This window comes from Acomys minous (assembly GCF_964271855.1).
Source record: "Acomys minous genome assembly, chromosome: 16".
NCBI classification, from domain to species: Eukaryota; Metazoa; Chordata; class Mammalia; order Rodentia; family Muridae; genus Acomys; species Acomys minous.
In genome coordinates, this window is record NC_140498.1 from 58,751,764 (window position 1) to 58,778,664 (window position 26,901).

Here is a 26,901-nt window from a genome sequence, read left to right on the forward strand (position 1 = left end):
GGGGCGTTGCTAGTGGCCTTCTGCACGGATGCCCGGGTGGTCCGCCTCTTTCCACCTTGCCTCACGCGTTTTACGGGAACTGGGACCCTGGGTGGCTTAGCTGGGCAAAGGGCTTTGAGAGCCAGCACAGCATCTCTCAACCCGCTGGCTGTGGGAGGACTCGGCCTCATTTAGCCTGCCGCAGGGCTAATAATGTAGGCTAGCTGGGAACCCCCAGAGAAGAGATGACATCACTAGCTGGTGCTCAGGGCTGACTAAGAGTGGCAGTTCGCATCCTGGTGGCTTTAGTAAAGGGAGCAAACCCAGCTTTACGCTGTAGTTTGCACCGTTTGTAAAGAACGTACCAGTTGCCTTAATCACTTCCTTGCTTTCACATTGTATATCCTTGAAGATGCCATTCAGAAACATGGTTCAAATGTGTGTGTGTGTGTGTGTGTGTACGCGCGTGAGAGCATATGTAAAAGATGTCTATAGGTGTTGTGTTACTGCTTTGGAACCCAAGGAGATATCTTTACCGAGTGCTACAGCAGAGGTTGGTGTGTTCATTAGTTTTTTTTTTTGGTCAACTTGACAAAAGCTAAAGTTATCTGGGGAGAGAGAATGTCAACTGAAAAACTGCTCTTTCAGATTGGCCTGTAGGGCGTTGGGTAGTTTCTTGACTAATGGCTGATGTGGGAAGGCCCCGCCCACTGTGGGTGGAGCCAACTCCTTCGCAAGTGACCCTGGGTTCTATAAGAAAGCAGGCTGAGGAAGCTGCGGGGAAGCCAGCCAGGGAGCAGTGTTCCTCCAAGGCCTCTGCCTCAGCTCCTGCCTGCAGGTCCCTGCCCTGACTTGCTCCAAGGTGGGCGATAGCTGAGCCTGTAAGGGGAATAAAATAAACCATTTCCTTCCCTCAAGTTGCTTTTGGATGGAATGTTTTATTGAAGCAACAGAAGGCGAACTAGGACAGTTGGTAAGTTGCATCGTGGGGCCCAAAGCTGGAGTGTTTCCTGGTTTTGTAAGAGAGTGTGTTGGTACACAGGCATAGCCGGCCGGCTGCCTCTGCGTGGTGTTGGGGCTGCCCCAGGATGCCTCGGCAGAGTGGAGTAGAGGTCAGTGGTTGCCATGGGAAGTGTGCTACCTGCAAAGAATGGAATATTCTGTGTCTGGCACTTTACGGTCAAAACACTTGCCCCCCAGTTTCAGAGAGTCAACTTCGTGCTGTTCTTATGGGATCTGGTTTTCTCTCTCTCGGGAGAAAGACAATAAGCAGCCTGTGAGTACAGATGGTAGGGATGCTCTGAGGAAGGACGTAATGAGGACAGAGGGTATCCCAAGCTGCTGGTTTTTCACACAGCGCTCAGGGAAGGCCTCTGCAAGATTAAAGCAAGGGTGGGAAGGAAAGAGAAGGAAAGAGCTAGGTAAGATAAGCTACAGCTGTCCCCAAGTGCCTGGCGATGTGGGTCCCCGCCTGGGGGGATTAATTGCAACTGCAGGGAGGGCAGTCAAGGACTGGATGGGCTGGGATGGCAGTTTGTATTCTGATGTGGAGGTTTTTAAAATTTTTTTTAATTTTAAAAATTAATTTATTCATATTACATCTCAATGGTTATCCCCTCCCTTGTATCCTCCCATTCCTCCCTCCCTCCCATTTTGCCCTTACTCCCCTCCCCTATGACTGTGACTGAGGGGGACCTCCTCCCCCTGTATATGTTCATAGGGTATCAAGTCTTTTCTTGGTTGTGGAGGTTTTTATAAGGGCAGAGAAGGAAGAGGCGGGTGCGTGTGTGCGTGTGTGTGTGTGTGTGTGTGCGTGTGTGCGTGTGTGTGTGTGTGTGTGTGTGTGTGTGTGTGTGTGTGTGGCGTTGCTAGGTTCTGTGGCTGTCTGGATGACTCCGATGATCCTTTCCTTGAGGATCTGGTTGCATGACCGCGAAGGGAAGAGGTCCCTGCAATGTGCAGCCATAGGCGAAGAAACAAAATGGCCTTAAAGGTGCCAATCAAGAATACTTCCATACCCACGTTCTGAGACTCTTGGAAGGATGGGTTCCACACAAGCCTTTCACCCACCTGTGAAAACAGGCACTTGGCGGGATTTCGAGAGGTTCTACCAGTGCACAGGTGGTTTGGTTTTTTTTAGATCAGTGGCCAGTGGTGGCTGCTGGACCATGCACAGGAATAATTCTAAGCCTTTGTCTCAGCTCACTAGGACAGTGCCATGGCACCACAGGAGGAAGTGCTGTTTGCTTTCCTTGCAGATAGCATGCGCATATGTGTGTGTGAGCATGTGTGTGGGGTGGTGGTGGTAATTTTGATTTGGGAAAACAGTACCCCAGAGCTATAAAGAGTTAGTAACTTGTTCAGAGTGTATTGTGGAGAGCTGCTCTTTTCATGTGTATCCAGCAGTATGAATTAGTTGCAAAATGCACCTCTGTGTAATTAAACAAATTGCCGTGCTCCCTGGAGTTATGGATATGACCCAATTAAACTTGGGAAGGTGCCTAGAGAAATTACTTTCCAGGCAGGTGACATTAAGCCATTTTGGATAATGATTAGTTGGGAAAAAATGTGATTTTTAAAATAATTGAGGAAGAGGTCATTTGCCTTCCTTTCCCCTGTAGCTGGGTGTTTATTTACATCATTAGAAACATCTTTAGTCTTTATAGTTTAGGTTTAAAATGCAACAAAGGAATTAAAACCACAAACTGTGAAATTACTCATAAATATTCCCTACAATGGCTGGAACTAAATCTAGTAAGGATTTGAATGTCACGGCTAATACATTTCTTTGACATGTCCAGCCAGATGTTGCTCTGAACAGCTGTGAACACACATTCTTTGACGTTCACATGGACTTTCACACAACCTTCTAGCTTTTTGGGGCAAGAGAAAATCTAAGCAGATACTGGAGAATTCAAATGAAACAGAATTCTGTTCTTTAAATCAAACAGGGCTGGAGAGGTGGCTCAGAGGTTAAGAACACTGAGTGCTCTCCCAAAGGTCATGAGTTCAATTCCCTGCAGCCCACATGGTGGCTCACAGCCATCTACAATGAGACCTGGTGCCCTCTTCTGGCCTGCAGGTCTATATGCAGCCAGAACACTGTATACATAATTAATAAATACATTAAAATGTAAATTAAACAAAAGCCAGAAAGTTCATCCCAAAGTAACCCGTGGTCAGAGAAAATGCTGTAATAGGAATTACCAAGTTTTAGAAATATTTTGGTTGGACTCACTATGAAAGTGCTACATGTAAAGCCTTGGAGTACCCAGAGGAACATGCTTAAGCCATAAATGCATTCATTAGGAAAGAGAGGAAACTGGAAAATATTCAATGCTCTGAGCATTCATTTAGGATGTTAAATGTTAGTGATTGTGTATACACACTTGTGAGCGTGTGTGTTTCTTTTATGCTGTCTCATGTTTGTCTAAAGTCACATCAAGAAAGAATTCACCCATTCTTCAAGAGACTTAACTCAAAAGACTTAATTTTTATTTTTAAATTATGCGTATGTGTGTGTATATGTGTGTGTGTATGTGTATGTGTGTGTGTATATGTGTGTGTGTATGTGTATATGTGTGTTGGTCTGTGCATGTGAATGCAAGTTCCTGCGGCGGCCAGAAGAGGGCGCGAAACCCTCTGGAGCTGGAGTTTTAGGGTGGATATGAGATACCTAATTTGAGTTCCGGGAACCAAACACAGGTCCTCTGGAAGAGCAGAATACACTCTTAACCACTGAGCTTACCTCTCCAGCCTCTTCAAGAGATTGTGTGTGTGTGTGTGTGTGTGTGTGTGTGTGTGTGTGTGTGTGTGTGTGTGTGTTTGTAATTGGGAGGAGGCGATGAATTCTATCAAAAGCTTCTTCATCCTCTGGAGGTAAAGATATAATGCTTCTCATTGGACTTACTGTTTGATGAATTATCTGGCTACAGCTGCCAATAGTGAAGCAATGTTACATTCCTTGTATGAGCCCTTGATGTGGTGTTGCTATTACTCACGTTTTCCTGTGTCTTACATGTACTTTGGTTCATAGGTATGTATGGTTGGCTTTTCATTCATTGGAACCATACCTTTCAGAGTGTAAGTGGTCATTATCTATTTCAGTACTTTTGTCTCGATGTTTATTTTATCTGGTGTTATAAAAACATAATGTTTTCATTTGCCTAATACATTTTCTCCATTCTTTAACCTTTCTGAGTATGCATCTGAACTTCCTATACATGCGCTAATTATTCTGTATTTCAGTCATGACTCCTATATTCAAAATAGTTAAACTTTGCTCTAAGCCATTTGAAAATATTTTCACTCAGTAGGCAAGTTGGGATTATTTACATTATCAATTGCTGTTCACTTTGCTTTCAGTTGTGCCGCGCTGTGGCAATTATGCTTGAATTTTATTGACATAGTCATTCCTTGTTAGATTTGTTTCATTGATTAAATTCTTTTGATGTCAGGAAATACTTTTATTATTCTAGTGATTTCCCTTTGAAACACCAACCCCGGAAGCACCTTTATGCCCTGCTCACCTTAACCTGCCCATTTTGAATAGCATCGCTTCGTTCTTACCTATGACCCACATGGTAATAGTGATCTTACTGTGCGCTCTCTCTCTGTCTCTCTGTCTCTCTCTCTCTCCTCTTTCCACTCAATATCTTGGTTGTATTCTACATAGTCAGGGCATAGAAAGGTTTACCAGCCATTAATTAATTAATTTTTATTTTTATTTTATAGTGTTTCCCTGCTTGTATGTATGTACGCTACCTGCGTTCAGTACCTGTGGCGGTTGTAAGAGGGCATCGGGTCCCCTGTAGCTGGACTATGGATAGTTATGGGCCGCCATTGCTTCAGCTTCAGACCTGCTGTTTTTCCGTCCAGGACCCCAGTCTTTTTTTCACCTTCTTCCTACAGCTCTCAAGACACAAGGCGCTGTCTTCTTCACTCTCACTTTACCCTGGTTGCTTCAGTGACCCCTCAGTCAGAGAGACTTGCAGCTCTGACGCGTCTGTTGACCATAACGAGCTGTCTCCTGCTGACATAGTAGGATGGTGTTAGCTGTGCCCCACTCGGAGGGCAACGGAGAACATGCTTTTGAGATGATCGCCTGTGTCTCTGGCCCAAGTGAGCCTGGGATGGAGAAGCTTGTGTAAGGTTGACATAGAACCAGCCGGCACACATTCTGTTATTAGCGCCTGTTGAAGCTGAGTGTCGTAAAGTGGTCCTGAAACATGAATCTAAAAGTTACTACTTCCTATGAGATGGCTCACCTTTGACATTTCCAAAAATCCTGACTTCTGGCATCTGGTCTCAGAATTGTGATGGCCTCTGGGCCGGTACATGGGATCTGAGGGGTTCGGGTGATTCCAGTACGGAGACAGCTCTGGGAGCGTGGCTGGCCTGGCGTGGAGTAGTGTGGAGCTGCGTGGTGCTAATGTCCACCGCTGTGTTTGCAGTTTCAAAAAGGATGTAAGAGGTTCCCAAGTGCACAGTAGGGTCATCTACAGATCTTCATTTCTTTCTTGGGGTGGGGGTTTGCTATTATTATATAGAAATGTAATTAACATTCATTCGTTTACTTACTAGTTTTGAGCATTGAATGTAGGGCCCTGTGCATACTAGGCAAGCACTATACTACCAGCTTCCCTCCTTTAAATTTAAAATTCATTTATTATTTGTGTGTGTGTGCACACATGTCTGTGTACCAGTGTGTATGCACATGTGTGTGTCTGTGTACCTGTGTGTGTATGTGCATGTGTGTCTGTGTGCGTGTGTTTGTGCGTGTGCACCTGTAGGTCAGAGGATGAAGGGAGGGGTTGGTATTCCTCGTTCACTGTGGGACCCGGATTCAGGAATTGGACTCAGGTTGTTAAGCTCACACATCAATCACTTTTACCTGAGCCATTTCACTGGCCCCCTCAACTCCTATTTTAAACTTTTTATGTTGAGACAAGGTCTCACTAAATTTCCCAGGCTGACCTTGAACTTGGGACCCTCTAGCCTCAGCCTCAGCCTCTTAAGTAGCTGGAATTTCTGGCCTGCGTCACAAGGCATAGCCAATTACAATTAATTTTAATAGGAGGCAAAGGCAGGCAGATTGTTGTGAGTTCAAGCACAGCCTGGTCTACAAAGTGGGTCTAGATCAGCCAAGGCTACGTAAAGAAACCCTGTCTTGAAAAACAAAAAAACAAAAAACAAAAAAACAAAAAAACAAAAAAAAGAAAAAGAAAAAGAAAAAAAAAAAGAAAAAGAAAAAAAAGAAAAAAAGGAAGGTTTTCTTAAAAAAAAAAAAGTTTTCTTTTGAAACAATGAAAGGCTCATAGTAAGTTCAAGAAGGGCACCAAAGAGCTGTTTGTACTCTCAGGTCAATGTCACATCTGTTGGGACTAGTGCAGTCTCAAAATTATGAAACTGACAGGTGTGGAGATGGCTCAGTGGTTAAGAGCAGTGGCTGGGCTTGCAGAGGACCTGGGTACCATTCCCAGCACCCAGATGACGGTTTACCATCATCTCCTAACTCCAGTTACAGGGGATCTGGCGCCCTCATCTGGACTCCCTGGGCACTGCATGCACATGGTACCTATGTCCATAAAAGAAAATGACTAGGAGATCCTGCCCTAACTTGAAAAGGCAAACACTTTGAAATTATTTATTATTATTGTAAGTGTGCACACCACAGCATGAATATGGAAGTCAGAGGACAAGGCTTGTGGAGCCTGTTCTCTCCTAGTTTACATGGGTTCAGGGGCTCGAACTCAGGTTGTAAGACTTATGCCATAGGGTGTGTGTGTGTGTGTGTGTGTGTGTGTGTGTGTGTGTGTGTGTAGTGTTACATATTCTTCCTTGATATGACACCTAACCCACCCAAGATGCCTTTTGGCAGTGAAAGGCGGTGTTCTTTGGCCGAGGGGATTCTAACTTAGTTGGCATCATGAAGAGTAGAGACGGTTGCTTTCTGGTGTTTAACCAGCAACAGGCCAGTGAGCACAGTTCAGACTCGGCGGAGTTCCTGAGAGCCTCCCTGTGTTTAAACGTCTTCATCTTCCCAGCCTTGTAAATCTGAGTATAAAACCATTGCATAGGCTTTGACTTGGGACCCCCATTTCTGTGGAAAGTCAAGCGTTACTAATTAAATGCAGCCCCGTCTTTGGAAAGGGAGAGACTTGACGGTGTCTGTGGAACTTGGGTCGCTATTACAGGGTAAGCTTTACTTAAATCAGGGCTCTCCTAGCCACTCGTGAGCTGAGTTCTGGTGTATGGCGGAAACTAGATTCTCACTAAAAGCCTCGTAATAAGTCAGCGGCTGTGACCCGTGCGTGGCCCTTTAAAGATACCAGGTCTGCTCTTTCTCCCTTGCTAATCCCGGCGAAGGCCACTCGTGTTCCTGGGTGCACTTTTGTGACTCTCCAAACAGTCCCTCTGTCCCGTGTCCTCTCCCCCATGATGCCTCTGCTCCTGCTGCCATCTGTATCAGAGAATCCAGCAGCGCGACCCGTCTTCCACCCAGACAGACCGGGGAGATTTGCTCTGGTCTTAGGCTTGCCTCTCTTTCCGAGCGCAGCAGCAGCAGGTGCGCTTCTGAACAAAGATCTCCTAGCCTTTCTCATCACCGCCCGTTTTCAACTCTTTCCTCTCATCAGTACCATGGATGGTTCACCCTGCAGCCGGGCATCCCACTCTCTGATTCCAGTGGTTTCATTGTGTGTCTCTTGGGATTTTCTGCATGTGACGTGATGGCATGTATGTGTCACGTGGTTGAATGACAAGGTGACTTAACTGTCCTTCTAGTCTGACTGGATATTCACTAACCACAGTCTCTGTCATTGCTCTTGCCTTCTTTCCCGCCATACCGCCCTGGGTGGCACTCCCACTGCAGTCCTGCGTGGAACAGCTATTTCTGTCTTGTTCCTGACTCTCAGCATGAAGTGTGATATTGGCTGTAGTGACATTTTCTGTAAATGCTTCTTGTCAAGTTGAGGAGGAGGAGGAGGATGAGGATTACAACTCTTCCTCAATGTCTAAAATTCATGTTGAAAAGATTTCTGTTTTATTACTGGTTTTGACTCTGAGTATGGGTATGTGCACGCGAGTGCAGGTGCGCACCGAGGCCAGAAGAGGGCGTAGGATCCCATGGACATGGAATTCTAGGCAGTTGTGAACCCCCTGCTGCAGCTACTAGGAACCAGACTCAGGTCCTCTATAAGAGCAGTAAGTGTCCTTCACCATTGAGCCTTCTTTCCAGCCCCCAAATTGTTATTTTTTAAATGTCAAGAAACAAATGCCGGGTGGTGGTGGCACATGCCTTTAATTCCGGCACTCGGGAGGCAGAGGTAGGCAGATCTCTGTGAGTTCGAGACCAGCCTGGTCTACAAAGAGAGTCCAGGACAGTAAAGGCTACACAGAGAAACCTTGTCTCAATAAAACCAAAACAACAACAACAACAAAAAAGTTGAATAACAACTTCTCATTGTAATAAGGGGAGCAATGGCAAAGCTGGACTAAGGGCCCACTCTCATGTCTTCTTATTTGTAAAACAAGTGACCTAGAAGGTACAGCATAGTTCAGCTTTGAGTAGGCTGAGGTAGGTGAAGCCAGGAAACTCTAAAGCCCACGCCATTGTTGTGTGCTAGTATTTCATTGACAATGCCTCATTTTATTAAAATCTCGAAATTATGGATATGTTGGTCTTTGTCACTGTAACACATTATCTGAGGGAGTCAGTTTATAACGAGAGGGTGCTTGTTTGCCTCAGTGTTTTAGCGGTTCCACTCTGCGTAGGTTGTCTTGTTGCTTTGGGCCTGTACAGAAGCAGTGCATTATGGGAGAAGTGTGCGTTGGAGCGAAGCCACTTGAGAGAAGGGCGGGGAGGGGCAGGCAGAGACTGAGTGCCCATAATCCCTTTCAAGGGCATGCCCTCAATGATCTTGGAGCTCCCTGCCATCTTCCCTCTAGAAGGTTCCATCACTTGAGTGTCACCACGTCACACACCAAGCCTCCCCTTCAGACAACATTGTCACATAGCAGTGAGTTTTAATTTTGTTGCTTTTTTTTTTTTTTTGGTTCGTAGTTTTCCAGTATAATGTCCTTGTCTATGACCATACTCCGCCATGGGCATTTGCATTTTCTTTAAATTGTTCTTCTGTATGTCCTGTGTAGGACTTGCCTTTTCTCTCTCAGAGCCCTTGTCATCTGTTGAAGTCACTCCGGCTTGCTGGCTTGTGACCTGGGGTCTGCCTGATCTTTCAGGCCGCCCTTATCCCCCATCACCCTGTCCCACCCCTCCCCCTCCCCCACCCCTCCCCCACCAAAGCCAGGCAGGAGGTCACAGAAGTCAGAGCTGTGGCTGTCACGAGGGAGGCCCAAGGAGACTTGAGAAGGCGGAGCATGCGCAGAGAGAGTCTGGTCCAGAAAGGCCCTGCAGACCAATCTGAGAGCTGTTTGCACTCACAGCGCTGGGCCTGTGATCTCTCGGAGGCAGCGCCCTGTTGTTTGATGTTTGTTTAGTCCCTCAGTTTGGAGCTGGTTCTCTCTTCGTCTTCCCAGAAAGACGCGTACTCGATTTTACAAGATGACTGATATCAAGCAAGCACTGTAATAAAAGTAATTTCCTTCAGGATACATCGTTTTTTCTCTCATTTCGGGTTAGTTCAGATTGGTTACAAGAGACCAGTAATGGAACAGAATGTTGGGACCTTGGTGATTTTTCTTCACAGCTAGGAGTTCTGCGAGAAACACAGCTAAAGTATGTTAGGGTTTTCACGATCTTTCTTTAATTTTTTTTTTTTTTAGATTTATTTGTTATATTTGTGTGTGTGTGTGTGTGTGTGTGTGTGTGTGTGTGTGTGCGCGCGCGCGCGCGCGCCTGAGTGCATGTTTACGCACCCTGTGTATGCTGGTCCCCTAGAACTGGAGTTAAAGGGGGTCGTGAGCCACCATGTCGTGCTGGGAATTAAATTCTGGTTCTCTGGAAGAGGAGCCAGCAATCTTTAACCACCGAGCCGCGTCTCCAGCTCCCTCAATAATGTTTTAAAAGATTTTTCTACTTTAAGACTGCTTAAAAATTTTGTTTCTTCTAGTTCTTAATGGTTCCCATTGAAATATTTGATTCTGGGGCTGGAGAGATGGCTCAGCGGTTAAGAGCTCCTCCAGAGGTCCTGAGTTCAATTCCCAGCAACCACGTGGTGGCTCACAGCCACCTGTACTGTGATCTGATGCCCTCTTCTGGCATACAGGTGTACATGGAAATAGAGTACTGAAATACATTAAATAAATAAATAAATCTTAAAAAAAAAAGATTTGATTCTTCTTTTGTTATATAGTATCCAGTAATGATGTGCCCCCTTTTTTATTAATTCGTTCATATTACATCTCAATTGTTATCCCATCCTCCCATTCCTCCCTCCCTCCCGCTTTCCCCCTACTCCCCTCCCCTATGACTGTGACTGAGGGGACCTCCTCCAGCTGTATATGCTCATACGGTATCAAGTCTCTTCTTGGTAGCCTGCTATCCTTCCTCTGAGTGCCACCAGGCCTCCCCATCAAGGGGACGTGGTCAAATATGGGACACCAGAGTTCATGTGAAACTCAGTCCCCACTCTCCACTCAACTGTGAAGAGTGTCCTGTCTATTGGCTAGATCTGGGTCAGGGTTCGAAGTTTATTGCATGTCTTGTCCTTGGTTGGTGCCATAGTTTGAGCAGAACCCCTGGGCCAAGATCCGCCTGTCATAATGTTCTTCTTGTAGGTTTCTAGGACCCTCTGGATCCTTCTATTTCCCCATTCTCCCATGTTTCTCTCACCTAGAGTTCCAATAGGATGTCCTCCCCTCTGTCCCACTTTCCTGGTAAGTGAAGACTTTCATGGTACATGCCCCTTGGGCTAATATGCAGATATAAGTGAGTATATACCATTTGAGTCTTTCTGCTTCTGGATTAACTCACTCATTATGATCATTTCTAGCTCAATCCATTTATCCACAAATTTTGGGAATTCCTTGTTTTTAATAGCTGAGTAGTATTCCATAGTGTAAATGTACCACAGTTTCTTCATCCATTCTTCTACTGAGGGACACTTAGAGAGATACAAGGCACACACCTAAGCATAATAAAGGCTATATACAGCAAGCCAATAGCCAACATCAAATTAAATGGAGAGATACTCAAGGAAATTCCTCTAAAATCCGGGTTCAGACAAGGCTGCCCACTTTCTCCATATCTCTTCAGTATAATTCTTGAAGTTCTAGCCAGAGCAATAAGACAACACAAGGAGATCAAGGGGATCCAAATGGGAAAGGAGGAAGTCAGATTATCCCTATTTGCAGATGATATGATAGTGTACATAAGTGACCCCCAGAATTCCACCAGAGAACTACTACAGCTGATAAACACCTTCAGCAAATTGGCTGGATACAAAATTAACTCAAAAAAGTCAGTAGCCTTCCTATATACAAATGGCAAACATGCAGAGGAAGAAATTAGGAAAACTACATCCTTCACATTAGCCACAAGCAATATAAAATATCCAGGAGTAACTCTAACCAAGCAAGTGAAGGACTTGTTTGAAAAGAAACTTTAAATCTCTGAAGAAAGAGATTGAAGACGGCATCAGAAGATGGAGGGATCTCCCTTGTTCATGGATCGGGAGAAGCAACATAGTAAAAATGGCCATCTTACCAAAAGCAATTTACAGATTCAATGCAATCCCTATCAGAATACCTACAAAATAATTTAAAGACATTGAAAGATCAATTCTCAATTTCATATGGAACAACAAACAAACAAACAAACAAAAACCCAGAATAGCTGAAACAATCTTATACAATAAAAGATCCTCAGGAGGAATCTCCATACCCGATCTTAAGCAGTGGCAGTAACTAAAACAGCATGGTACCTGCACAGCAAGAGACGTTCCCCTCTTAATGTGTATCCAGTTGTTATAGTAACCCTGAATGTGATGGTTTCTATACTGTCATACTCTTTCCTTCCTTCCTTTTTTTTTTTTTTCCTCTTTTGAGACAAGGTCTAACTCTACAGCCCATCCTGGCCCGGGACTCATCACAGTCCCCTGCCTCAGCTTCTGAAGCACTATGGTTACTGACCTCCGTCCTGTTCCATCCCAGCTGTGTTTACTTTGTTCTGGCCAATACAACCCTTTTAACTGTGGTGCTTTATCATGTCCTAACCCGGGGCAAATTCCATTCCAAGAGATTTCCTGTTTTCCATTCTTCTTTTGTAAACTTTCTTCTGATTTTCTGTAAGAATCTTTTTTTTGAATTTTAATTTTATTAATTTATTCAGATTATAACTCAATTGTTATTCTGCAAGAATCATTTTTAATATATATTTTATTGGTTTATTCATATTACATCTCAATTGTTATCCCATCCCTTGTATCCTCCCATTCCTCCCTCCCTCCCATTTTCCCCTTACTCCCTTCCCCTATGACTGTGACTGAGGGGGACCTCCTCCCCTTGTATATGCTCATAGGGTATCAAGTCTCTTCTTGGTAGCCTGCTATCCTTCCTTTGAGTGCCCCCAGGCCTCTCCATCCAGGGGACGTGGTCAAATATGGGGCACCAGAGTTCGTGTGAAAGTCAGTCCCCACTCGCCACTCAACTGTGGAGAATGTCCTGTCCGCCAAGGACAATACGTGCAGTAAACTTCGAACCCCTACCCAGATCTATTCTGTAAGAATCTTAAATGTTAGCTTGTCTAGATGTGGAAAATGGGTTTAGAACTTCAGTCTGACATTGGCTCTGCAACAAACAAACAAACCAATGAAAAGCCATGCAGACTTTATTATTTATAATAAAACCATGCTTTATTATTAGACAGATGTTGGCTGTCCTTTGCAGACTTACTTTTCAGTGGGATTTTTTTTTTCCTTTTGGTCTGTATTTTTGTTGATGCTAGGATTATTGTTTGTTTGTTTGTTTGTTTTTGGTTTTTTGAGACAGGGTTTCTCCATGTAGCCTTGGCTGTCCTGGACTTGCATTGTAGACCAGGCTGGACTTGAACACACAGGGATCCATCTGCCTCTGTCTCCTGAGTGCTGGGATTAAAGGCATGCGCCACCACCGCGTGGCAGGTTATTGTTAAAAGCCTCAAAATTCATCAGCCCTGCAGCAGTAGTCCTGCTTGCAAAATCACAAACAATTCAGCTCCTTTGTTGTAAAATTCATCTGTGAAGCTGCACGTGCTGGTGCGTACCTGTAATCCCAGCACTTGGAAAGCAGAGGCAGGTGGATCGCTGTGAGTTCGAGGCCAGCCTGATCTACTAAGTGAGTCCAGGGCAGCCAAGGCTACACTGAGAAACCCTGTCTCGGAAAAAAAAAAGTTCAACTGTGAGTAATAAAAGTCATTGTATCATCAGTCCAATTAAGGACTGAATTAACATGCTTGTAGCTGAGCCAGGAGAGAAGCTGGGAAGTGGATTTGGCATCTCTCTCTTTCTGCCTTTTCCTCCCGACCAGTTGGTGTTTTGAGAGGAAGCATATTGTCCAGATTTTCAGAGTTCTCCGACAGCTGGGTGAGGGAGGGGCTGGTGTCTGAAGCACGCAGCGTGATAGGGCATCTGTGGCTGAAGGAAGGGCTGTGGTCCACTGTGCACTGTGGCTAGCGCTGTGAGTAATCCCCCAGTCGTGGCTGTGGTTGGGGCAGAAGGGAAGAGCAAGTCTATGGGTCATGTGACTCGGAAGAGACTGGAAAGCAAAGGAGCAAATGATGAGAGAAAATTGGCCTTCATTTGCTGCAGACTGAAGGTCTCTGTTCATTCAAAGTGAGCTTTTTCAATGGGTTCTTGTTTTGTGTTTCTGAGGATTTGTTAAAATTGCCACAGGACTTAAAATCTTTTCTTCTTCTTCTTCTTCTTCTTCTTCTTCTTCTTCTTCTTCTTCTCCTCCTCCTCCTCCTCCTCCTCCTCCTCCTCCTCCTCCTCCTCCTCCTCTTCCTCCTCCTCCTCCTCCTCCTTCTTCTTCTTCTTCTTCAAGTTTAATCATAATTTATCATTCCATTCACGGTAATATTTCAAAGTAGAGGGCGAGGTTTCAGAGTTGTTTTGCTACACTAGACAATCTATTGAAGAATTATAAATAGCTTTCTCAAATGGGAATAAATATAATAACCAGATGGGCTAATATAAATGATCATTATTGAGATTAGCAAGATTAGAGAAATGAGTTTAAAATAAATCAATATATCTCTACATAGAAAACTTATACGCATTGTATTATATATAACATATATATGTAAAACACCCCCCCCCAAAATAATCCTGGAGGATAACTGTGAAAATTCAAAGCAGAGTCAGTTTAGTGACCCCTCGAATGTTTGCTTTGCCGTAAGCAGGAGGGAGCTGCTGGAGCAGGGGACGCGTGATGGCAGTGTTATGTTGTCATTGCCAGAGCACGTAGGACAACATAAAGCCAGACAAACACAGCCACAGGCCCACTCCTCCAGGAGGGAGACTGGGGCCCATTTTGGGTCATGTCTGTTTAGGAGTGGCCTCCCCTCGGGTTGGTGAAGTCGCAGCGTTGCCCCACTAGACTGTGTTTGGGGCGGCCTTCCCTGGGTTGGCGAAGTCGCAGCGTTGCCCCACTGGACTGTGTTTAGATGTCACCACAGATTACAAGTTTGGAACTACATGATTTCTTTTCTTCTAGAGCTGGATTTGCGCTGTGACCCCTTCCCAGCCCTCCGTGTTTCCACCATGAGAGCAAGCAAGTAGCTTCTTGCTCTCACATTCTGCCCGGCACTGGCATTTTTCATGTTTTCATCTTTGCTAATCTGAAAAAATAAAGTTACTATGCATTGCATTGTGTCGTACCTCTGGCTTCCATTGCTTTATGTTTCGGGAAGTTGAAAGTTTTTTTTTTTTTTAATGTCTGTTTTCCAAATAACCATTAGGTAGGTGTATATTGTATTTAATTAGTTGTGTTTTGAGACAGAGTCTGACTGGGATCCAGAGTCTGCTTGCCTCCACCTCTTGAGTGTTGGGGTTAGGGGTGAACACCACCATGGCCAGCAGGTGTTGACTTTATTTATTTTTTGAGTTAGTGTGTCTTGCAGTCTTATAGCCCAGGCTGCCCTGGGGCTGCTGACTCCTGCTCCTCCTGCCCCCGCCTTTGAAAGACTGGTCTGTAGGTACAACCAGGCATAGCTTGTTACGTACATGGCTACTGGTTTCTTCTGGTTTTGTCTGGCCCAGGAGGATGAGCAGTGCTAAGATGGGTGGCTGGGGAGAGTCAGTATGGAGGCAGTGTGTTTGCTCTGTCAGGAAGTTCAGGGCTAGTCAGGGTTCATTTTAGGATTACCAAGTGCCTGCTTTGAAAGCTGAAAGGGCAACCCCTCCCATTCCCCCCCCCTGCCATCCCCCCTCCCCCGACATACTTCCTCCAGCAAGGTCACTCCTTCTGAACCTCCCCAAAGACTGCCACCAGCTGGGGACCAGGGTTTCAAATGCAGGAGCCTAGGGGGACAAAGCCACATGGTTCCCTAACCAGGATGTTGCGTTGGGAAATGTCAAACTTCACCACAAGTTGAGCTCAGAAGAAAAGGACCCCTGCATGCTACAGAAAGTGACTTGTGTGGACAAGCAGTAAAGGTCTACTACAGTGGAGAGATTTGGCCCGCTGTGGCATCCGTAGTAGATGCCTTTGGGAAATGATGTCATGCTCTTTGGGGGTATTATTGAATGCTAAGGACAAAGGTTACCTCAATGATATTTTAGACTGGCTTTGTCAGTATATGTTCAGGCGAGTGCGACATTTTCTGCATATATCCGGGCTGCCGCTGTTGGATCTGCAGAGACAAAAAACTGCAGAGGCGAGGACCACTGAAGACATCACTCTAGTTCCTTCATATAACATAGAGTGAAATGCCAGATACACGTCTACTTTGATTTTAAAGCAATGAGTTAGTGAGTAACTCCTGTATGCCACTGCCTGTTTTGGGCACCTAGCACTCATGACTGAACAAAATATTAAGAAATTCCTCCTCTGCCCCGCCCCGCCCCGGCCTGCCCCGCCCCGCCCCACCCCGGCCTGCCCCGCCCCGGCCTGCCCCCCCCTGCCCCGCCCCGCGTCACCCCGCCCTGCTCCGCCCCACCCCGTCTCATGGGAGAACCAGGCAGAAGAGATGCACAGGCTAATTATACATGCGCTGCAAAGTGGAAACTCCCAGGTAGTAATGGAGAAGGAAGTTCTCCTGAGGAACTAAGGAGGCCTGGGTGGCAGTTTTCACTGGAGTGGAGCCAGCGTAGGTAACGCTTAAGCGGCGATGTGAAGGAATTGGGGCAGAGGTTGGGGAAAGACATCCCAGGAGATGCTGCGCTGAAGCCTTAATCCGCGGTGGATGCTGCCTGTGGGTAGGAAGATCTGCAGAGGGGTGAGGTGGAGCCAAAGAGACAGGCAAACCAAAGCACGCACCTACACACACACACACACACACACACACACACACACACGCACATATCAGAGGGTGAGGAGGGAAGGAGGTAGGCTGGGTGGTTCTCTTCAGGCACTGGAAGAGTTGTTTCTTCGGACAGCGTTGCTCTGGCTTTTGTGTGGTGGTGGATCAGCCTGTGGGACCAAAAGAACAGACCAGATAGCCAGGTGGGACGCTTAGGCCAGCAACTGAGACCAGACAGTGGCCTGATTTGGGACTGTGGAGAAGGAAAGACTTGAGTGACTGGTTTGAGGTGCTTGAAAAACCATCACGAAACTCATTGTTATGCATATCATATGCTAAAAAAAATTTTTAGTAAGTAAGAGAATTATATAAAATGTGAATCTTCCCGAAGTTTACAGAACATATAAATACTGCATATTGTTGGTAGAACTTGTATAATTTGCCCCAATTCTTTGACTTGGTATATTTAGTTATATCTGAATTTATTAACAGACAAAAGTGTCAGTTGTAATGATCTAAATAGGCTAAGACCCCGACGTTTGATCCCGTTTGCTGTTTTCTTCTCAACTTGTACTCACCTGCTTTGGTGATCTTCTCTGTTGCTGCAATGACCTTCCATTGAAGCTAAGTGTCCATTGACGCTTCTGCTCCTGGCCCCAGCTCTGCAGCTGTGCCGGACACGCCTCTGCACCAGAAACTCACCGTCTCCCAAAGTGTGAGTTTTAATTTCCCGTCAAGATGTATTTCCTCCCTCTCTAGCCCTTCTCAGATAGACAGCTGCAAAACCTTTTTGGGTACCGAGTGGAATTATATGAGTGATTTTCAGCTCCATCTTCCCTTTTATCCTCAGCCAGCTTGTCAACACAGTTTATTATGGTCTGGATCTGCACGGTCCCCATAGTCACTTGTCCACAGCCAGCAGCGCTGTTGGGCAGGCTACGGCAGCATTGGTTGATGAGCCTGGCTGGTGGATGTGGGTCTATAGGGTGGGCCTTGGAGGGCTACAGCCGGCCTGGCTGGTGGATGCAGGTCTGTAGGGTGGGCCTTGGAGGGCTACAGCCCAGCTCAACTTCCCATCCCACGCTGAGCGTCCTGGGCTGAGGCCCTGGTGTTAAGAAGAAACTTCACACTTCACCTCTAAAGATGGAGCTGCTTTGTTTGCTGGGCCCAGATTAACTCTCACCCTGTACGTTGTTTCTGTGAGGCATTTCGTCACAGCAGCGCACCCTACGTCTCTGCCTGTTTTGATGTTCCTTTGGCTCGAGCTATGACCTTGGCGCCCCTGGACTGTTGAGTTATCCCCTCCCTTGGTTTTGGATCGTATCACCTACACTGCCACGCTACCTTCCTAAAGCACCTCCCCTCTTACTCTCCGCAAACCCTCCTAGTTGCTCGTAAAGTGACGTTTGAACCTTTGGCTCAGGAGAGGCCCTGTGCTCTGCCTGTTTTCCTCTCATGCTGTTTCCTCTCTCTTTGGTGTCTGGAGCCCTTTGCACTTGCGGCATGTGCCTTCTTTATACATCCCGCCCACCACTGACTACATCTGTCTCCAGATTCAGTGCGGTAAAGGCTTTCGCCCTAGTGATGACTTCCTTTTCTTTACAGCCACCACGAGTCCTTCGCTGAGTCCTTTGGTGACGGTTGTGCAGGGTGTGGGCCACATCCTATGCCTGACTGTTCCTCTCTTTGATTCCACTACCTCGGAAACTTCTGTGGAGGAGCCATCTAGCTATGTGCGTTGAACTAACAAACGTCTCAGTGGGAACTCACAGTGCTCAGAACTTTCGGCTTTCCTGTGTTCTTCCTTCCTGTACTGATGTGCAGTGTTTTCATCTGTACACTGGTCTGCTCAGTTTTGCTTGACCAGAAAAGTGTATTATTTTGCCTTCTTCTAAAAAATAAAAACAACACTTATTTTACAATAATTATATTCCCACAGAAAAGTGCCACATATATGTACACACACACACACCACGCTCACACAGACGCACATGCACACACACAATTACAGAATCCTATTAGTTTGCCCAGGTATCCCAGTGACAATGCCCTTCATTGTTCATAATGAGTAGAATACTTTAACTGCTGAGCCGTCTCTCCATTCTCAAATATGTTTTCTTTTTAGCTTTCCCTTTATCATGAGGCAAAATACCTTGCAGGTCTATTTAGATTGATATATCAATTATATATAATTATTTCCTCCAGTGGCTGTGTTGTTCCCATCCACAACAGAAGGGTGTGAGCGATCTGTGGGGCTTCGATTCTCAGCAGCACTTGTTGCTGTCAGTGTTTCAGTGCAAACGCTCCATCCTGTGTGTAGTGTCATCTCATTTCGGTTTTGATTTGCATTTTCCTATGGCTGGTGATGGTCACCATCTTTAAAGCTGCTCATTTGGTTTTGATTTGCATTTTCCTATGGCTGGTGATGGCCACCATCATTAAAGCTGCTCATTTGGTTTTGATTTGCATTTTCCTATGGCTGGTGATGGCCACCATCTTTAAAGCTGCTCATTTGCCATCGCATATATCTTCTTCAGTGAAGCTTTTTAAAAAATGTTTTGTTAGTTTCGTAATTGGCTTAATTTCCCTCAGTTCTTTTCTATTTTACATGTATGGGTGTTTTGCCTGCGTGTATGTATGTTCACCCTGGGCATGCAGTGCACACAGAGGCCGCAAGAGGTTGCTAGATCCTATGGCACTGAGTTGTCAAGTGCATGCTGGGAATTGAGACTCTTAACCTCTGAGCCATCTTTCCACCCACCATATTTCACCGAGTTTTCAGAGTTTTGCTGGATAAAGGATCCTGCGTGACAACCGTTTTCTCACACCTAAGCCATCAAAGGATCTATCCATTGCTGTATCCTGCACAGCTTAGGGCAACAGGGAATGCAGGGAGGCCAGACACACAGACACTTACCCAGAAAAGCTGGGATCCCATAGGCTGTGCTCACTCTGATGGAGCTCTCATGGAGCACTCCGATGGAGCTCTGATAGAGTTCTGATGGAGCACTCTGAAGGAGCTCTGATGGAGCACTCTGATGGAGCACCAAGCATACAGTGCAACAACTGGGACCTCGGGACCTCAGAGTCATAAGAGGGATTGGCTTTTGCCAGAGATCTCTGTAGGTGAGTCTCAGGCTGCAGTCAGCGAATGAAGACTGTGGTGGCTGGTTTTACATATACTGCTAACGTCTATATGGAGACCAGAGGAAGATTTGACAGTTCACATGGATCTGAGGTATTGGTCCTCGTAAATAACACACTGAGGACTCACCCACTCTCACACAGTCAGTCACTCAGGACTTCTTTGGCTCCCACAAAAATCTATTCTTTTCTGGCTTTGATAATTTTTGGTAAGAATTGGTTAAGGAGCAGAGCAAGCCCCAAGTGAGAGAGCGCCTTAGTGAGTGTGTGCTGCTACCCTGGACACAGTCCTGTCACAGATCCCGCAGTCTGAAACTCAGGCATGGCAAACTTCTGAGTTGCGTTGACAGGGTGTGCAGACAATGGCCACCATAGCTTTCTCCTTCCCTAGATGTATCCATGGCTTGCTGCCCTACAGAATTGCTCCTACCAAGGTTAGCTAACCAGCCTCCTTGTTCCGCCCTGTGTGCCAGAAGCATACCTCCCTGCTCTCCATCAGAGAGCCCTGACCACTCCATCCACCCTTCTGTCTCTGTGGGTGTCTGTTCGTCTTCACTTCCGGACTGCCCCAGGCAGGTCCAAGTTCCAGCGCAAGGCCATAGTGACTTTTGTGTTATGTTTCCCTTCCTGTTCCTCCCACCACCCTTTAAGTAACTAGCATGCTTCTTTCTTCCGGTTGCCTTGAATGTTTTCTCTTCGGTTAGCAGTTTGACTGTTCCGGGTTGGAGATGGAGTGTCCGCCCCCAAGAAAGTCTCCGGTGTGAAGTCTTGGTCTGTCCGTCACAGTTCAGATCATTCCAGATGATAAGCTAATGAGGCCTCGGTGTCAGCAGTGCATCAATCCCCCAACATTCATAATTTTATGGGACTGCTGGGAGATGGGGCCTGCCTGAGGCAAGTGAGTGGGAGCTTACTTTTGAAGGGCGCCATGTCCTTTACCTCTCTCTGCCTCTTTCTCTGCTCCTGGGCAGCCACAAGGTGAGCAGCTGCGTCCTTCCATGCTCTCTGCTGTGGCTGCTTGTGTGAAGCCCACAAACACTGGAGGCAGCCACCATGGACTAAAGCGCTTGACTGTCACCCTGTGACAGTTTCCTCCTTTCCACTGCTTCTTTTAGGCATTTGTCACCGTGACAGCGAGTGGAGGACAGCTGGGATGTGTCAGCTGCAGTTTGCGTGCACTCACCCTCTTGGGTGATGGAGCTGCTTGCGCTTGCCTTCCTTGGGTGATGGAGCTGCTTGCGCTTGCCTTCCTTGGGTGATGGAGCTGCTTGGATTCTTGGGTCTACACTCTTAATCACAACTGCAGGGTTCTCAGACACGGCGAACTCTCTTTCTCCTTCTTTCCTATTTTGGTTCTCCTTGCTTTTCAGGTGAATTTGGTTTTCCATTTTTCTTTTCAGAACATAGACCTTTCTCTGTATCCAGTTTGTTCTTAAATGCACGTCCTTTGTTTCTGGGATTATAGTTTCTAGGTTTGCTGTTGTGTATATAGTTGTATTGTTTTGCGGGGGCCGGGGAACCCTTATATTATATTTTCTAAGTTTAGTGTCTTAGTTAGGGTTTCATTGCTGTAAAGAGACACCATGACCATAGCAACTTTTTATTTATAAAAGAAACATTTAATTGGAGCTGGCTCACGGTTCTCAGAGGTTTAGTCCATTACTGTCGTGGTGGGAAGCGTGGCAGAGTGCACCAGACCTGGTCCTGGAGAAGGAACTGAGAGGTCTACATCTTGATCCACAAGCAGCAGCAGGAGACTGTGAGCCATACTGGGCACAGCTTGAGCATAGCGTACCTCAAAGTCCGCCCCCATGGTGACACACTTCCTCCTACAGGGCCACAGCTCCTAATAGTGCCGCTCCCTATGGCTAAGGGTTCAAACACGTGAATCTTTGGGGACCACACCTACAAACCACCATGTCTTACTCCCTGGCCTCCATAGGCTTATAGCCATAAGTTACTAGAAAATGCATTTAGTCCAACTTACACAGTTCCCATAGTCCATAACAGTTTCAACCCTGTTTAAAAGTCCAATGTCCAATGTCTCTTCGGAGACTCATGGCCATCGTCATGTCATAAGACAGGAGAGGGACTGTAGTGAGGAAACACTAGACAAGCAGGTCCCCAAACCAGCCGGGCAAACTCTACACTCTGCATCTCCATGTGTGATGTCAAAGTACTCTTCAGAGTTCCAACTCTTACCGCAGCACACCTCTCTCTTGGGCTGTCAGCAGCTCTCCTGGGCAGGTATCCCACAACTCTGGCATCTCCACCATCTTGGGGTCTCCAAGGCAATCTAGGCTTCACCCTCACAGCCTCCCACAATGGCCTCTCTGGGAACAGCCCTGACACACGCCTGGGGCTGGAACATGGCCGCCTTGTTCCACCACCTCTTTACCAGCTCTCTGTTTGCCATGACTTCCCTCACTGCCTAAGCTTGGATGTTTTGGAACTCGCTCTGTTGACCAGGCTGAGCTTAAAGAGATCTGCCTGCCTCTGTTTCCTGGGAGCTGGAATTAAAGCCGTGCGCCACCATGCCTGGAACTAGGTTTCTTTAATTCTTTTTCAAAAGGTGGACGCTTGGCTGGGTGGGGTCTTGCCTTGAGGTCACCATTCCCTTGATTCTATTTAATATCTTTAATCTGTTTATCACTTTGAACATAGGATTTAGCTCTATTCCACTAACAGTGCCCTTTTAATCCTTGAACCATACATTTTGTTTTTGTTTTGTTTTGTTTTTCTTGCTCAGATTGCTCCATTTCATCAATGAACTCATCATAAGAGTGAACCACAGGACAGAGTCTATGCTAGGCTGTGTTGAGATTTCCTATGCTAATGCGATTAATCTAAATCTCCTCACTTTAGCTTCAGGCAGACTCTTTGGATAAGGGCAAAAAGCAGCCATAGTCTTCACCAAAGTCTCACCAGAATGATCTCTAAGCTACTTATTAAAGTTCTTCTCCTCTGAAAGCTCTGGAACCAGGCCTCCATAGTTCACATCCCACTCAACACCACTGTCTTCCTACGTCTGTCCTATTACGCCCACTTAAAGCATTCCACTGGTTTCCTAATCCAAAGTCCTCAAATGCACATTCCTCCACAGGCCTTTCACAGTGATACCCCAGTCCATGGTACCAACTTCTTATCAAACCAGCACAGTGTGCGCGCGCGCGCCTGTGTGTGTGTGTGTGTGTGTGTGTTGTGGTCTGTGTATGATGTGTATGTGCAATGTGTGTGATGTGAGTGGTGTGTGAGTGTGTGCATGTGTGCTTGTTGTGTGTGTTGTGTGCTTTGTGTGTGTGAGTGGTGTGTGTGTGTGTGTGTGTGTGTGTGTGTGTGTGTGTGTGTGTGTGTGTAAGTGGAAGGAAGTACATGTGTGCCACAGGGTGCACTTGGAGTTCAGAGGCCACCTTGCAGGACTTGGTTCTTTCCTTCAGTCTTGTGATTGCCGAGGATTTGAACTCAGGGTGTCAGGTTTGGCAGCAAGCGCCTTTGCCTGCTGGGCCGTCTCACTGCCCCTCAGTCTTTACTATTCACATTCATCTACCGTTCTGACCTAATCCATCATGGCCTCTTTCAGGGTCACCTTTCCTGCTTGCGACATCAAGGACAAGTCTAGGTCTACCTTTGTCACTTCTTTATGGATTCTTTGCACCGTGTCCCACTGTGTATAAAAAGATAGCAAAGACTCCTGAGGAAGGGCCTATCCTTCCTTCCCTGGTCACACTGCTGCGTGGGTTTCTGAGTTGAGGCTTGGCTTTGTAGCAGTGCTTGTTATATTAATTTCCCCTCTGCTTCCTCATGCTCTGGGATTATTAGGCTTTGTTGTTTTAGCCGACTTTCAGATTGCCGTCCAAGGAGGAGCTGGGAGCTCCAGAGACCGGCTGCCTGACTTCTGAACTGTGGGGCTCTCTCTTTGATTTACAGTTTTGTTTTGTTGTTTTTGACTGCCCTCCTGGGGATTCATTCACTCTGCCCTTGCTGCAGCCTCTCTGTGGGAGGTGTGGAATGAGCCTTTTATGCATAGCAGGCTCCTGCATTTCAGATACTTACATTACAATTCATAATAGTAGCAAAATTACAGTTATGGAGTAGCAACCACCACAACAACAAAAAATTGCATGGTTGGGGTCATCACAACCTGAGCCTGTGTTAAAGGGTCGCAGCACCAGGAAGGCTGAGAAGTGCTGCTTTAGGAGGCTCGTGCTCCATTCTCCAGCCTCATTCTCAGTGTCAGGCAACCTGTGTGTTCGAGAACATCCACAAGTGTGTGAAGGAAGGGGCAGGGTGTGATCCTGGACCCTCCCCTTCTCCTGTGTGCTTGATAGCAGCTCACAGGGAAGAGCTGCCAATAGGCGCTTGGCCAGGCTGGAACTCCCCTGCTTAGGGGCACAGGGAAGGGTAGGAACCTATAAATTTACCCTCAGCTTAAAGTTTGGGGCTCTTTCTGGATACCACTGTGTTGGTGACCCGTCAGAGCCGGGCTTGAGTTGAAAACTTAAAGGCCCTCATATGTATTGCATTGGTATCGAGTCCTGGTAGTCTTTTTTTGAGGTTCTCATGATCTGGGCACAGCATTGGTGATGCAGACTTGCTGGGTGTTGGTCCTCTTCCTCACATCAGCTCACACGTGGTTTATAAAGCTAAGCGGTTATCTGGTCTCTTATCCACATCCATGGTTGTGCGCTGCCATGCCGGGCACAGCTGTGGATGTCTGCTTTCCTAGGGAAGCCTTCTTGACACCTGGCATTTCTTTCATTTAGGTTTCATTCTGTTTTGAACTTGTTTTAAGTCCCAGGGCATACTGTCTGCATAATGGACGTTACTGTCACCCCCACACCGTTTGCTTTGATCCCTTAGACATACTGCTTCCAGAAGCATCCTCTTGTGAATGAAATGGGCAGTTCACATGTCAGCTTTGATCCGTAGAAGCTTTGTGGTAGGATTCAGTAAGCATCCCTGGGAATGCTTGTTCCTTAATCTGCATCCTCTTTGGGCTCTGAAGATGGTGGGGTGGATGTATACAGAAGGGCGGAGCAGTTCCGTGGACTTGGGTGGCCTGCCTGGGTGACTGCACAGAGCTTTTGAGATGTTTGCTTTTGATAGCAGAGTGGGCAGCTTCCTTTTTTTTTCCAGAGATGCCTTGAGAGCAGGATGATTTCATTCTAAATGAAAGGCTGATGGCAGAAAGCCCGAGTTCTAGAGGCAGATCTCCCAGGTTTGACTCTCACTTCTGTTTGTACCATGTGCAAAAATAAAAGAGGAACTGGCAGGGCACGTTAAGCGTGTTGCCCTTTGGATTGGTGCTGCCTTCAGGGGTGGAGAAGGGGGCGTGCCCCCTGCGCATGAGTGTGGAGGGGTGCTAGCACTTCCTCTTCATCCACAACACCCAGGTGAGTGAGGCAGCTAAGGGTGGCAGTTGTGTTTTTCTGCCGCCTTCCCCGTCTGCAGACAAGCTCCACAGAGCAGTGATAACTGCCATTCACGGGGTGCACCAGCCACTCCCCTGTGTTCCTTCCTGTGGTAGCCCACTCTTGCAGGCTCACACTCTGAAAGGAGGTATTGTCAGCCATGTTCTTATACCAGGGGAACTTGAGGATCTGACAGTAATGTTTTGCCAACGTTTGGGTGGCTGATCCACTTGGAGCTCAGATCTCTGCAGAGCCCCACTCCCACTCACATTCCCTCCCTCTTACCAAGCAGGCTCGAGATTCACCGAACATGTGTCTGCTGAACCCTCTCGGCTGCCATGGTGAGGTGAGTTCTGCTAGTTAACTAATCAGAGGTGGTGCTTAATGTTAGAGATACTTTCACTGTGCTGACCAAAGTGACATAAGCAAGAAGGGGCCAGACGGGACCCACACTCAGGAAGCTCAGCTAGCCTTTTCTCCCTTTCATTCACGGAACGGGGCCACCCACAGTCAGCGTGGGTCTCCCCATTTATCCTCACAGACGTGCCCAAAGACCTAGGGGATTGTAGGTCCCATCACCATCACATTAACACACACTACTATTAAACACAGCCTTCTTTTCCCACGCCCTGCAGTCCCCATATGCTTGTGCCATCTCCTAATTCGTAATACAAAATGCATGCAATCCAACTTCAAAGTCGCTATAATTTTTAACTGTCTAACACTGCTCAAAAGATAAGTGCAGAATGTCTTCAGAGGCTAAGGTAGTCTCTTATCTGTGAGTCCCTACAGCATCAAGAGACCAGCTAACTGCTTTGTTATAGTTATTTTTATATAACTGTGTTTGTTTCTCTTAGTTTCTTTCTTAACCTGGCTATCACACGAATAACTGAGACTCTTTTATATTTGGTTATAAAGCTTTACAACACAATCTTGAGCAGTTTAAGTCTCTTCTTAACCCTCTATGTTATCCTGACTCCATCTTTGCCAAAATCCCCAAGTTACTTGCTTTTCAGTTCTTTCTTTGCTCCAACTGCATCTTCTTTATCTCTCTGTTCTTCTGCCTGTGGCTGAGTCCCCTATTTTTCTAACCCCTCCTCCTCTGGCTGACAGGAAATCCAGCCCTATTCTCTCCCCTGCGTAGAAACTGGCTGTAAGCTGCTTTTTTGACATCTCAGGGGACAGTTGGGGAGCAGAGTTTACACAATATTGAGACAGGAAATTCTCAGAACAAAGCTTGCGACCACATACGGTGGGTACAGAAATCAGCACTTGAATCACACACTGCTTCCAACACAAAGCGGCAAGAACATTTCCATTTCCAAAGAGAAGACTGGGATGATCAGACCAAAGCAAGACTGAAGCCCAGCAGAGAAAATACCAAATCCTGCAGCTCCATGTCTGGCATCTGGGGCTTCTGATGGAATCACCTGGGCTCCAACGGCTTAGGTAGCTGTCTGAATACACAAAGTCTATCTCTTGGGCTAGCTCCACTCCAAATCTTTAGCTTTCCTCAGTAGATGCCTCATGGTTCTAACATCTCTAATACCCTGAGATCTCCACTACAGCTTAGACTTCACCTTCATAGCTTTATGTAGTGGCCTCTCGGAGCCTCCTGACTGCAACTCTGACCCTGTCGCCGATTGCCTAGCCTCAGTGTCTCTGTGGCACCTTGGCACCAGGCTCCATGCCCTCTCTCACTCTTGCATATTTCATGCCTGCAAAAGTAGTTCCATATCATAGGCATTGCCAAGTTAAGCTGCAAATTTGGGATGGGCTCCAAGTCCCTTGGACCACAAATACATCAATTTCTGTGTGCTGACCCTGGAAAAAACACTTTACTGGGTGATTGTTTTCAAGCAGGGAACTCCTTGGGCATTTCTGCTCTTTCAGATGAATTTTCACATTTAGTAGATGGGACCTTCCGTGGGTTCCTGTTGTCCCAGTGCAGCGTGTACTTTCTCT

At 46.5% G+C, this 26,901-nt stretch overlaps 1 protein-coding gene across 6 annotated transcripts in view; it reads left to right on the plus strand.

The window, feature by feature from the left end:
- Positions 1 to 26,901, plus strand: part of WASF3 (WASP family member 3) — a 100,874-nt gene that overhangs the window by 10,167 nt on the left and 63,806 nt on the right. Inside the window, exon 1 of one of the 6 annotated variants that reach the window (XM_084761780.1) lies at positions 821 to 952. The exons of the other annotated variants lie outside the window; for them this stretch is intronic. The gene's annotated coding sequence lies outside the window, so the exon portion shown is untranslated. Of the gene's footprint in view, positions 1 to 820; positions 953 to 26,901 lie in introns of those variants that run through there. 6 annotated transcript variants of the gene reach the window in all.